Source organism: Equus caballus, chromosome 2 (assembly GCF_041296265.1).
Source record: "Equus caballus isolate H_3958 breed thoroughbred chromosome 2, TB-T2T, whole genome shotgun sequence".
NCBI classification, from domain to species: domain Eukaryota; kingdom Metazoa; phylum Chordata; class Mammalia; order Perissodactyla; family Equidae; genus Equus; species Equus caballus.
This window is the reverse complement of record NC_091685.1, coordinates 118,150,334-118,165,189: the sequence shown is the minus strand read 5'-3', so window position 1 is coordinate 118,165,189 and position 14,856 is coordinate 118,150,334.

Sequence of the window (14,856 nt, the reverse complement as noted above, 5' to 3'; positions counted from 1 at the left end):
GGGTCTTAGGAGAAGGAGTTTCATAGAAACAAAGGGGAAATCCAGGTTTCTTTCACTCCAGGTAAGCCCTTGAACAATCAGACTTGTGGTTATCTGGTAATTGTAACTTCCTTGAAAGCATTCTTTTTCTTCTGCAAAACAAGCTCAGAAATTCTTGTGACCCTTGAGTTACCCCTCAGGTTAAACAAGAAAATAGCAAATTAACAAGATTAACTTCTTTTCATTTGTGTCTGTGTTGGGAACAAGGTCAAAGGGTAATCATGTTCTTATTGAATATTTACAATAACCCTCAGGTACCTGGCTTCATCTGCTTGAGGCTCTGCTGGGCAGTGGTCCTGCCCCTTGACACGGAGGTAGAGGTAGCCCCTGTGGCCTGTGGTGAGAATGGTAGGCCTGATAATCTCTGGATCACCTTTGGGTCTTTCTTCCCTTTTCTTGAAGGATAGCACAGGTTCACAGCTGAATAGCTTTATGATCTTGTCCTGTGAAATCCAAGAAGTCTGACAGCTTTTTACATTCTGTCTCACCTTCTCTGTCCCATTTAGTTCAAACTGGCAATGTCTCCACTGCTATAATCCCATCTCTATTCCTGACCTGTTAAAATGGCTGATTAAGTTCATGAGTTAAACGATGATCTTTACTACCAAATGGCTGTTCAGCTGCACCCTTGGTGTCCTCTTCAGAACAAGTTCTCTTGTGTTCTGCAGTGTGAATAGGCTGAGATTTTGCTACGTCTTCAAGTTCTGGTTTCTTTTCGTGTAACAATTCCTTCTTCATTTCATCTCTCTCCTTTCACATTTCACTGTAAGCAGAAGAAACCAAGCCACTCCTTCAACACTTTGTTTAGAAATGTCCTCAGCTAAATATCCAATTTCATCACTTGCAAATTCTACCTTCCACAAACACTAGAGCACAGTTTAGCCGAGTTTTTTGCCACATTGTAACAAGGATCACCTTTCCTCCAGTTTCGAATAGCATATTCCTTATTTCCATCTGAGACCTCATCAGGATCACCCTTAATGTCCATATTTCTAGTATGCCCCTCAGAACTCTTCCAGCCTCTACCCATTCCCCATTCCCCAGTTGCACAGGCACTTCCACATTCTTATGTATTTGTTACAGCAACACCTCCAGCACCAAAATTTATCTTTGTCAACTTGAGCTACTATAACAACATACCATAGCCTGGGTGGCTTAAACAATAGAGATTTATTTTTTCACAGTCATGGAGGGTGGAAGTCTGAGATCAGAATACCAGCACGGTCTGTTTCTGGTGAAAAGCTCTCTTCCTGCCTTGTAGATGGCTGCCCTCTCACACTCTCCCCACCATTTGAGGATGTATCAAGCGGTGTGTAGTTCTCCAGCTGTAGGCTAGAGAGAATTTTCTGTTTGTCTCTGTCATTCAGATAATTGCCTAGCTATCTCTTTCTAAATTACTGTTTTAAACTCAGTAAGTCTTTCTATCTGAAAATTTAAATCTTTCTATTATTCAAGAAAGTTTTCTTCCATTATCTATTTGATTATTTCTTCTTGCCCAGCTATCCTTCTCTCTTTTTAGGAAGCCCTGGAGCAGTTCCCTGTCTCTTATCTTTTCATTTGTGCCTTCTATTATTTCTACTGTATGTCTTCCTTTGATCTTCCAAAGACACAATTTGGTTTACAGGAATTTTGAGTTTCATTATTGAAATTTAAAATTTTGAAACCATGTTTTCTATTTCCTAAAACTCTGTTTATTTTGTAGTTCTCTGATTGTTCCATTGTGCTATGTTGTAAAACCTTAAGAATTTACATTACAGTTCATTTAAGATTGTCTTCTATTTCTTGAACTATGTATGTCCTCAGTGGGAACCACTGCTCTGAACTTGGCTTGGTCTAACTCCTCAAAATTAGTGTGCTCTTCTGACCTACAATCTTTCTCTGTCTGCTCACATCTTTGGATGAGAGTTACCTCAAGCCTACTCTAGTCATTGTTTCAGTTTCTCCAGGGAACCTGATTTGAAATGGTTAGAGATATAGAATGTGTTTCTTTGCTGTTAGACAAGCAACTCTGCTGACTCAACTAAGGCTAGATATTTAGGCTTTTGCTCCATGTTCCTTTCTAGTATAAACTGGAGAAAGACTGCCGTCTCCCAGCTGCATTCTCTCAGAGTAGTTGATTCTAACAGTCAATTTCTACTAGAATGTTGTTCACTATATCCTGATTATTGGAATTCTGTCACAACTAACTTTCTAGGGTAGGACAAAGTACTTTAGAGGCCCTACTCACTGATGAGAAAATGGTGTGTTCCCTGTTCTCCCCTACACTATATGTAATCCACAATAAAAAATAATAAGCTTAAGAAAATCCAACTGGGTTGTGATTTTCACATGATACTTTAAAATATATCATCAAATACAGTTTATGTTTTAATTTTCTCATAATCTCTGCTTTACTATTGCCACGAGCACTTGCCTGTCTGATCAAGAAACAATCCAACAGAGTACATATACACATATTGCAAGCCTGCTGGGGTGGTTCATCTATATGTGTCAAAGGAATCCACTCAGTATTCTAAGCTGGAATACTCCAATAGTTGTGAAATCAGAAGTCTTTGCTCAGATGCATCAGGAAGGAAGACTTCCTCTCAGGCCTCTGGATCTGAGTCCTCCTGTGGGGAGTAAGGAGAGGCCTTCTGATGTTGACTTCTGCTGGCATTGACTGCCCTATTTTCTCTAGAATGGAAGCTTCAGATGTGTTTGAAAGTCCTATTATTTTCCAGGAATAGGTTTCACTCAACATACAAGTTGAGTTGTCTCTGAACAGAATAGGGAGAGAAAGGGAGTCATAGATTATGCGTAGGCAGCCATTTTCCAAAGACTTCTGAAAACATACTTTCAATATAATTTTTAGACGATAACATCATTCAATTTCCATAAAAGAAGATGAACAAGGCTCATTTCTAATTTGACAATTTGCTGTCTACAGAATGTTTCAACATTACTTGAATTCTTTTCTTTATTGAAAAAAATTTCATCTTAAGAACTAGAGCTGAAACAGCACATAAAATGATGTAGCCTCAAGTGCTTTTTATAAGAGTAAATGTTCTTCCAGAACTAGATTCAATTAACTACATTAGTTTAATGAGAAGTTCAATTTCCTATCTACTATCTTTGATGTTCAGAATTATACTGAAGTTATCTGTGTGAAAACTGGTGATTAGTACAGGAAATTGACTTCTCAATGGTTCAAACATTTCAAAATGCTAAATTGTGAGTTTCCTTGGAGATATGTGTTGATTGCACAGTTGGTATTTTGGAATGCTAATTACTCTTTCCTCAGAATTATCAAAGTGGACATACACGTGATTGTCTATTCATCCCATCTATGTCTGTTTCTCTTTGGCTTGCTCAGATTCTTAATGGAGAAGAAAGTACAACCAGCAAAACTGGCTCCTTCCAGGCTTGGTTTAAGGGCCCAACTTATCAACTCTTTCCACAGTCAGCGAGTCTGAGTCAGTGCTCTGCACCCCTTTCCCTCACTCTACTGTTGAACTCAAGGAAGTGAAAAATAATTTCTCCCCATAAAAAGGATGGGGGTGACTGTTGACATTAGAACAGGACTCTCTCATAGATTTTTGCCAAGATTTCATTTTCTGTCTAGAAAATTATTCAGCTGTTTATGCAGTATGATTGAGCAACCCAAATGTTGAATAATAGTCATGGAGATGATAATAGGAGTAATTCTCTTAATGCAGAGAAAATTTTACTCATGCTGATTTTGAACAATGATGTCAATTCCTTTAAGATATCTGAAGTTACATAATATAAAATAATATTAAAATAGAAGGAAGACACATTAAATTCATATGCCACACACAGAATGAGGTCAATGAAGTCACATTCACTTCACAAGTTTGGGGGGCAGTTTTGATTCTTTTTTTTCTTTTTTAAATGAGTTTTTTTTTGCTTTTTAGATTGGCACCTGAACTAACAACTGTTGCCAATCTTCTTTTTTTTTTGCTTTTTCTCCCCAAATCACCCTGGTATATAGTTGTATATTTTTAGCTGTGGGTCCTTCCAGCTGTGGCATGTGTGACACCGCCCCAGCATGGCCTGATGAGCGATGCCATGTCTGCGCCTAGGATCCGAACTGGCGAAACCCTGGGCTGCTGCAGCGGAGCCGGCGAACTTAACCACTCGGCCACAGGGCGGCCCCTGATTCCTATGTCTTCTCCCATTTTTGTCTCTTTCCCATGGGAAGAGACATGTCATCCGTGCTAGATCAGACTGGAGAACAGGGCGTTCTTCCAGCATAGCCTCAGATCCTGAAGCAGCTTTTCTCTGCTACGTAGATTAGAGGTAAAACATCCCCCTCTTCTGCTCCTGTCCCTCTGAGAAGTCTCTAGAATGAAGCAAGGCTGAGGGCTTGCGTGGGAGGAGCAGGAACTGTGATGGGGCTCCGCGCCCCCTAGAGGAGGCTCTGGTTCTCTAGCTGCGGTGAAGCAATCCAGTTCAGGAAGACAGAAGCCGGACACCTGACACGCTGTCGGCTTAGGGCCTTTGCATTTGCTGCTGCTTCTCCCTAGAATGCTCTTGCCTCAGATAGGCTGGAGCCCTTCAGGTCATTGCTCAGATGTCCCCTTGTTAGTGCGGCCTTTCCAGGCCGCCCTATTGAAAATGGCAATCCCCCTACTAGCACTCTTTATACCCACTCCTGGATATGCCATGACCTTATTACTCCTTCATTGTCTGTCTTTTCCCAACTGGAATGTAAGCTCCATAAGAATGTAGTTAACTTCTCTGTCCCCAGTGCTTAGAATAGTTCCTGCATGCTTTTACAAGTATTTGTTGAATACATGAATTAAAGTTCCATTTTGGTTTTTGGATCAAGCTGTATCCTCAAAGTTAGTTTTAGCAAAAAACTTGTACTTTGAAAAATAAGCTAGTACTACATTTTAGTTTCTGTACAGCTCCCATGTAGATTTCCCAAATTTGTTAACTCCCTTGATAAGAAGGAATGTGATTGATGAGTGCCCTCGGACCCAGAGAATAATATGTGAAAATCACACACTGTACCAGCCGAAGCTGGTAAGTTTTGTTGGGGAGGGGTTGGGTGGAAAGACTGCATACATGGGCTTGGCAGAATCACTTTCATTCTTGGCTTTGATAATTTTATACACGCATACACACACATATACACACATATACATATAAGTAAAATCCCTTAATTCTGAGATAATCACTACATATGTGGAGAAATATATATATATGTTTATCTTTGCTATGCATTCATGTATGGTACATATAGCAACTGTATATAGCTTAAGGCATTATGAGTTTCCATTTTCATTATATTTTTGAGGAGTTTAGTACAATTTTTTAAATGAACATACATAATTTATATACTATATAGGGAATAATAAACTCTGTGGAAGAATAATTTTAAAGCAAGGGAAATCAGTTCCTTTGGTAATAATATGTTCCCCTTAGCATGTTGAAGAGACCTTCCGTCCTCAGTTGGCTTGATAGCAACCCTGTCTGAATGTTGATAGACACAGAACATCTGCCCTTCTAGGTATGAAACCAACCCCAATAGTTCCCATGTTCACACAGTGAATTTTCTCAGAATAATGCCTTTATCATAATATTAATTTACTATTTTCAGGCTCAAGATAGGCTTCTAATGATAGTAGCTTGACTTCTGATTAAGGTGACTGGCAGGTGGCAGATATATGGTCCATTGTAAAAAGAATTTGATTTGAATTATAATCTAACCATACTCTGCGCAAGATTTTATTAGCTGAAGAATATCTAGTGTCAAGAATTTTGCACTCATTCCAAAGAAAATAAATTTATTAATTGATTCAAAAAACATTTATTGACCACCTACTATGTTTCAGATACCAGCTTAAGCACCAGCAACATGGGGTTAAGTTCAAACAGACATGTTCCTCATAGATTTTACTGTTTAGAGGGAGCCTCAGATAGCCTTTGTCCTCCACCCATACTATACTTTCAATCACCTTTCTTTAGTTCCAAAAGCCCTTATGAAATTTCTGTAACTATTCTTATTTCTCCTGTAGTTTTGTATTCCATAAATCTTGTTTCAGAGCAGGCATGGCAATTTCAGCTGATTCCGAGTGACTTTTTCAAAAAAGGATTTCTTTATAACGTAAGAAATATATATGTTCCTTGAGTATGTAAGGAAAAGTCAGTTACTTTTCTTCTGTTATTTTATTCTGGATTCATGTGCTAGTACACTTAAAATACAGGCACACATACATACATTGCTTTCAAACTGAAGCTCTTACATTAACACTTACCCATGTGTGCTAAGTATTATGCTTAATTCCCTATCTGAAATTTCCTGCTCCTTGTTCCATTTAATTTCTCTAAATCTTATTTACCCATTGAATTCCCTCTTCTCTCAGCTCTGCGCTGTTCGGTCCATCTCAAGCATATTTGTCTCTCCTCTGAGCCCCTAAGCATTTAGCTGTGTACCATATGGTCATTTGACACTGATAGTGCGAAGAAACTATTGTCTATCACTGTTATCCACAATTGCTGTCTGTGTAGTGTGCAGCTATGCATACCATTTTAAAAATGTTCAGGAGAAAAACATATTTGGTACTTTTAAAAGGAGAAACAAACCTAGATGAATCTATATAATTTGGGAAAGAAGTTAAATACATTCAATCTTTGGGATGTGAGCAAAGTCTTGTACTGATTAGGAAAAGATAGTCATGAAGAAATACACCAAGCACAGCCACCATTTTTCACTATTTCTTTTTGTCCCTGATTATATGAGAAGAATGTTGTGAATGGCCGGTTGCTTCTTCTTGCAGAACTGTAGCTAAAGAATGGGCAAGAGCAAAGCCTGGTATAAATAGGCAAGACTGTGCTGTAAGAAACCTACATTTTGGTAGAATTGTAGGCTTATGTGGCCCCGGACAGTGGGGCTGTCCCAAAGGAGGCTTCCGGCACCCGAAGATGAGTTTCATGTTTTCTCTTACTAGAGTTAGAAAAACCTAGGGAGAAGGGCTGAGCGCTGATGGTGGTTAATTCCAGTGTGGTGGTGCCTCACCATACACAGCGTTATACAGACTGACTCCATTTTTAAATGTCTGACTGCTGACACCTTTAAGCCCACCTTGTCTCTTCCTCTTTGCCCCAGCTCTGGACAAGCCAACAAGAAAGCCCAGGTGCTCCCTCATTTGGCACTAGTGATTCCAACCAGGGAAGCTCCTGCCCACACACGGGAACCTTCATCCCGGCGACTCCCCCTAACCGCAATGACAGTCCCAGCCCTTTTCCTTTCCTTGTTCTCTGGAGCCTCTTCAGACCTGGGAGCCTGCGTTGCTCTCCCCAGAAAAGCTTCACTTATGGAACTAACAAAGCTTTTCACCCTCTTGGTGTGTGTGATGTCATCAGTCTCAACATGAAACAAATTTTGGATGGGAGGCCACCTGCTTTTAAAGCAGGGTAGCCACAACAGCCAGTGTTCAAATTATAAAATTTTGCTATAGACTGTGTTTGTTTAAAATGATAGACTCTAATTCTTTTTTATTTTTTTAAATAGTAAAAACATAGGTTATTAGCTTATAACAGTTCTTATCTAAATATATGAGGAAACTGAGACACACTTCAAAGTGCTGGTTAACGGCTTGTGTTGTCCAGTTTACATCTAATCTAATCAACTCAGTGACCCTTGAAGGCAGGGGCTCTGTCAATTTAGCTTCAGTATAACCTAGTAATAGTAACACTTCTGCTGCTACTCTACTAACTAACTTATTATTTATTTAATACTGTGTTCCAAGCACACTGATAAGCTCATTTCATGTAGTATCGTCGGTAATTCTCCAAAAGCCCCATAAGGTATGTTTTAAAGATAGTACTCGTGAGCAAAGGACTCTGTATCTGGTATTCTCCAGTCAGTTCACACAGTTGGGATGTCAGACCTGCTGGGTTCCAGAAGCTGCTCTCCATTAACATCCTTGTGCACCTACCCCAGTCTCCTGTGTGCACCTCGGTACAGCTGCAAAGTACTGGATAGTCATGATTACTTTTGTATGGAACGTGCTCACAGAAAGTCAAAGTGGCATTGTAGGATGAGTATTGACTAGGTTATCTGCACACGTAGCTTTGAATTTCCACTATGTTGCACATCAATTGGTTGTCAGAAAAAAGTACCCTTCTAGTGACATTATTTATTTACGTATAAAATTACAAGGTTGGATCAGGTCAAGGGTTCTTCCTCTGGGATTCAGAGAACCCTGAAATTATATGCTAATGTTATTTTTATGTGTACATATGCATTTTCTTAAGGAACAGTATTCCTAACTTATATCTATTTCTCAAGCCAAATAAAAAATTGTAAGAATGCTCAACTGGATGGTTAAATTCCCTTGTAGCTCTAAAAACGTTATGACTCCATCCAGCTTAAGGATGCCATAGAGACAGCAGACAGGATCAGGAAATGACAAAGAAAAGATTAGATTTCATACTTTTTATTTAAACAATAATAGTTGGCTAAAAATTTATTTCCAAACCTGGTATTTAAAATAAATAAAAACCTATAGAGCCTTTTCTTTTTTTTACAAAGTCCAAATCTACATCTTTATATATAAGTGGGAAAAATAAGATCCAAACAGAGAACTTAATGATGTTGTTATAAATTATAATCCATTTCAGGAGAAAAAAATGGAATCCTACAACCATTCCCTGCTTGAGTGAATCAGTAGGTGCCTTTAGTTTGGAAAAAAAAGTAGGGGAAAATTATCTATGACTTTGCATTAGCAGACCTTGAATATTACATCCACTTGCCATTAGCTCAGATATCCAATTATTAAAAAGTCATTTTCTTTTCTCTTTCAAATAAATAACTGCAAACTCTGAAGCTCTGAAGCTTCTAATTATTTGGAGCTGTGGAATTTCAGGGGAAATAAAGAACTTGTTATCTTTCAATTCCTAATATTTAAAAATAATGATATTCTGGGGGGTAATAACAGAGTGCCTGTATCCTGATGGTATAATGAAGTGACCACCAAAATGAGTACAGCATTCACTGTTATATTTTTAAGCAGTAAAAACAGAGGTTATTAGCTTACAATGGCTCTTATCTAAAGATATGAGGAAACTGCGACAAATGGATCACAAAGCTATAGCATCAAGTCGTAACAGTGCCCACCTGGAACTGATTCCGGGGAAGACGCCATTTAAACTAATCTTCTGGATTGCTTTTCAAAGGTACAGAAAATTTCAGCAAAAAAAGTATCTGCTTCTTTTAGGAATTTTTCCACAGTCAAAATTTCATGGAAGAAAATCTTAGGGATCCTAGGTAACAACACGGAATGTCATTGTCTGGATTTATTAATTGTGTGTGGCATTGTCCATGAAATATACCTGTGGCCACTAGATTGCACCCATGTTTGAAAGAAAAAGAGTTTGCAAACGGATTATGATCAGTATTGCAATTTAAAGAAATTAAACCAAATTTTCAAAAAAGTAATGGGTATTCATTTCTGCAGTCATCACCCATTCACTTTAAAACGTGTTGCCTTTGGGATCCTCCACCTCCAGCACCCGGGCCTCATTCCTTCTTTCTCTCTCCAAAGCTGTTTTTTCTCATTGGTCATCGAGTAATCTTGTCACTAATTTTAATGGCTATTTCTGAGTGATTGACCTTCTTATCTATTCAGATGACACTGCTGATCCCCAGTTCTTTTTTGTAAACTTTTATTACCTTCTGTGATTATTTTTGACTCTTCTGGTTGTCCTCCACCCTCCTGATGCGTCTTTCTTCTACCCTCTAAACATAGGTTTTCACTAAGATAATATTTTCAGGCCTCCTTTCATTCTCTCTAAACTTCCTTCTCGAGTGGTCTCATATTTAAGGGTTAATTCTAAGTAGAACACAATCAATTAGCTCCCATACATTTAGTAAAAATCATAAAATATTATAGTTGAAAGGAGATATGGTGGCTGTTGAATAAACAGGTCTAAGATAGTGAAGCGACTTGCCCAAGAGGCACTAGGGAGAAGGGGACGTGGGACTCAGATGAAGGTGTTCTGATTCTAAATGCAATCCTTGTTCCATTACACCAAGAGCCAGGAGGCCACAGCTCAGAGAAGCGGAGATGGAGAAGGAAGCCAGACACAGCCATGGGAGAGGCTGCTCAATACGCTTTAGGTGAAAGCAATTAGATAGAAAAGAGTTTGCTCAGGTGACAATTGGTCTGAATGATGATTTGCCTTCTGTAATGAAGATTCCATTCACTCCTTGGTTTGTTTGTTTTCCCTTCTATTTTGGCGTTTGTCATGGCCCTATTTCTCTTGGTTTCTTAACATACTCTAGTATATTAAGTGGCCTTCTAAAATATTTTTTCTTTTTTTTTTAATTTAAGCTTGGTTAAAAATTTAAGCTATTTTCAACTCAAGAAACTTGCCTAAGATATTCGTATTTGGAGTTTAGTAAAATATACAACTTATTATCTTTTCACTAGTACAACTTCAGTTCCTTCAAGTGGGACTACTAATAAATATAACCTATCGCCCATCTATTCGGCTGCTTTGCAAGTTTCTACTTGCGCTTGCTGTTTAGTGATCTGAGATTCCTTTTCCCTAATACTCATATTCCCACTTTCTTTACTAAAAAGTCACTTTCTCAGTGAAGCCTTCCCTGATCACCTTTTCTAAAATTTAAGCCTCCAACCCTTCATAATTCCTTCTGTTTTTTTCTCTTTGCATAGTCCTTACTGCTATCTAACATATCATATATTTTACTTATTTATTTTGCTTATCACCTGTCTCTCCTTTAGGCTGTAAGCTCTCTGTGGGCAGGGTTACTCACTGTTTTGTTACTCTTTTGTCTCCAAAACTAGGAGGAGTCCTGGATTCTGGAAGTTGCTCGTAACAAATATCACTGTGCTCCACCCAGAACCCCGCTGACCTCTCAGTGAGATCAGATGAAGAAAATGTGCTTCTAGAGCAAGATGAAAGAAACCGAATTTCCTCATCAAAAACATAAATGAGATGTCAACTTTGGAAGAAAGAACAACTACGTAACATGAAATAAAGTCAACTCTGTCTTCCATGTCAAAAATCTCTCTCTACTGATGGTCTTTGCTCTTGGAATCCTGATTAGCAATTCTGCCCTTAGCTTCAGTTGTCATTTCCAAACACTGAACACCTGAGATTGCAAGTGTCTGTTTTTATAGGAAACAAATGCTTTTGTCAGTGCTGCCAAATTTCAGAAAAATATCAAGGAAACAATGTTTTTCTATTCCTTTTTATGTTTGCTTTCGAAAGAAAATACAAGTAACAAAGAAAGTGTGTGTTGTTTTCGGCATTCATCATCGAGGCATGAAGAAATTCAGCTGTCAGAAGCTGGCGTGAATCCTCTCGGTTCTTGCTCTCGGAACAGGGTTGGAGGACAAGGTCAGTGGGCAACTTTTTTTTCCATTTTCTCATGCATTTTCTGAAGGCTCTTCAGAGAAAATCCAAAAAATGGCTTTCCTCTTTGCAATGTAAGAAGTAAAACTTGTCAAAAGATAAGAAGGACCATCGAGATTGACTCAGTCACCTAAATCTACACCAGAATTTGTAAAGGTAGGTTTTGATCTCGGAAAAGGCAGCAAGTTTTGTGGTATTCATATATTTTTGAATCACATGCCTTCTTTTCCTTGCTTGGTGCAGTGGAAGAGAGCGCAAACTTTGAAGGCAGACGGCGATTTCAATCTCAACTTCAGAGTTAAACAGGTGTCACCCAGGGCAAACAATTTTACCTGTTTAATTCTGCCTTTCCTACCCTATAAATGTGCTTAATATATCTCAGAGGGCTGTTGTGAGTATTAAATGAGGTCATTAATATGAAGTATATGATATAAAATAAGCAAATAGACACTTAAAATTACTAATCCCTCCCCTAACATACACACACATTCAATCTTCTTAAAACACGTTAATTTGTTTCCTTTAATTACTAATTTAAAGAAAAGGCTGTCAAGGAATTTAAATTTTGGCTATGTTCTAGTCCTGTCCTATTTATTTAATATAGACATTTTGGCAATTTGCTGACAACAGCAGAAAGCAACTCTGACATATTTTTAAAAGGAGTAAGTAAAGTTGCAGAAACTGTGGTCAGAAAACTTGGTCAGAATTCCTAGCTTTACTTTCTGTGGCTGAATGTTGAGCTTGTACCATGAATTTCTGTAACATTGGTGCTCTTCCAAGACATTATTCTCTCAGCTAGTCAAATTTAATATGCTTGAAAATATTATCCCTAAGATTACTGTTGGACTTTTTAGGGTAAATTACTTAGTGATCATTTTTCATTTTGGGTGAAAATGCTGCGCTTCATTTGTTAGAGTTTTCCATAGCAAAACTATTTAAATTACCTGAAAAGCTGTTTTTAAACTCTGTTCTCTTAATTCTCTGCAAGTGAGAAAATGTAATAGCTGTAAGCCTAAATCATCTGAACATAAGTCTTACGTAGCTCTTTATGGGATTTCTGATTAAAACCGATGACAGAGACTAAATTGTAAATAGACACCTCTTGCTTAGTGCATTCATTATTTTTACTACTCTCATATAATGATTTAGATACACACTTAGCAAGTATAAAAGTATAATATCTCTTCTACATATATGCTCATCTATATAAATCTTTGGTCATGTTATATGACTCCAAATTTGACTAGAAATATAGTGAGACTGAACAAGTGCCATGGTGAAGAATGTTTTCTTTCATTTATTAAAGCTCTAAGGTATTTCCTTAACCCTCCTTTAAAGAATTAAGTTTTAGTTGTTAATTAGTTTCCTTGTCAAACTGTCAAGCAGTTACCAAAATGGGAGCCCAAAGATTATTGAAGCAGAAAGAGAGTAAAATCTTTAAATATTTTTAATAGTTAGAAAATAAAGATCCAAAGGGCTTGTTTCAGATAGCATTTTATAGCTATATTCTTTTTTTTTTAACTTAGAAAAGTTCTTGGAGATCTTCTAGTTCAACACCGCCATCATCTCCCCAACCCCCACCATCCCGCACTTTCCCTTCTGTGGGAGTGCGTGGGTGGGCTGCAGTGGCCACCGCTGCATGGTGTCCCACAGAGGGGCCCTGGGACCCCTTATTGTAGCCCTATGCACTCGTTCCCCAGCTTCTGGGCCCTTTCCTGCTACTGCCTCTTACCTATGACCTTTAAGGATTGCAATGGAGCCTTCTCACCTGTAGAAGTTGCTGGAAGTACTGGGAGTTCTTAAGACATCCCCACCCTCCAACCCCCATGTAGTCAATTCTGTGCAAGAGAACAAAAGCCCAGCTTCTCTGCCTCATGTGTGATCAACTTTGAGGCGTCATTTACACCCCAGAGCTCCTCATGGTGTCAAGCTGTCTGGAAATTTTTCTGAAAACTCACCTGTGCCTGGTTTGTCTCCTGTCTCTGTCTTGCTCTCCTCATGGCCTTTCTGATTGCTCCTGGAAGCACGTTATAGATTCTTTCACTGGAATCCTTGCCTTAAGTTGGTTTCCAGAATGACTCACCCTCTGACACTTCCTATAGCATTTTATGAAGAAATATCTTAGACCTAAGCAGGTTAAGTGACTAGATCCATTCATGACATCTGCCCTGAGAGAGGGCAGAGGGTACATATTCTCCAGTATCTAACAGGCAGCAACATCCTCAGAGCAGTGGTTCCACCCATGGATGCCCGTTAGAATCATGCAGGGAGGTTTTTAAACAACACTGATGCAAGATCCACATTCTATACATAGTAAATAAGGACCTCTCGGAGTGGAGGCCTGGCAGTGTATTTTTAAAGTGCCCCGGTGATTCAAGTACGCAGCCAGGATTGAAAACCTCTGCCATGGAGGTAAATGTTGGGTGATATTTTTAACCTAAGTGGGGAAATAGAAATAGGGTTGGGTAAGGAATAGCCAACAAGTGGAATTTGAATTTGGCAGTGCTGGGATATTCTCTGTTTATTTTTTCTGATTTGATAGGGAAATCAGATCAGATATGGTTTTAAAACAAAGTTTACAATTTTAAACGGCGTGAATAAGTGAGTAGAGCAGACAAGACCACTCTTTTTACAAAACCTTCTTTTATTGCTTGATATTAAACATGTAGAAACAGTCTTTGCTTCCATTGTATGCTCTTCCTCTCCCTCACTCCCCTTTATTTTGAAACACATAGCCCTCTCTGCTGATCTTTCATTTTCCTATTTTTGGCAGACTATGTATACCAGAAATCTTTCATTTTTTAAAAAATTCTCATCTATGAAAACATTAGGCCTCTAACACTGGCTCTCAGTCCAGCAGGAGCAACAGGAAGACCGAAATGCCCTAAACCACGAGGATAAGCTGCAGCATAGCTCCAGCTGATCACTGCCTTTGGGAACTCAGGGCCAGTGTTGCCAGAAACCTGATTTTCCAAGAGGCCAGAGATCTAGATTTTATGAGAACATATATTTAAATGTTAACAAATTTTTTTTTTTAATTTAAGAAACTATGCTGACCGACAGTGTTGGGACAACTGAAATAAATTTGTGCAATGGATTTTTCCTGCAGGTCAGCCGTTTTTCACTTCTAGTTTACAGTATATTTGTAAATATATGAATTTTTTTGAAAAGTGCTAATTTGATTCAAAATTTTATTTTACATTGCTTTAATCGCCTAACTTGCAATGGTCTGTAAACTTTGCCAGCTTTACGTGATTCAATCTTGCTCCCCTTCACAGTACACATTTATTTATGTATACTTATAGACACTTTATGCAACGCATACACATGGCAGTGAGCATGCACATATATTATTAGTTTGCGTAAATTTAAAGGTTAAAATTTCCACCACAGTCTTCTGGATGAAAATATCCTAATAATGCTTAA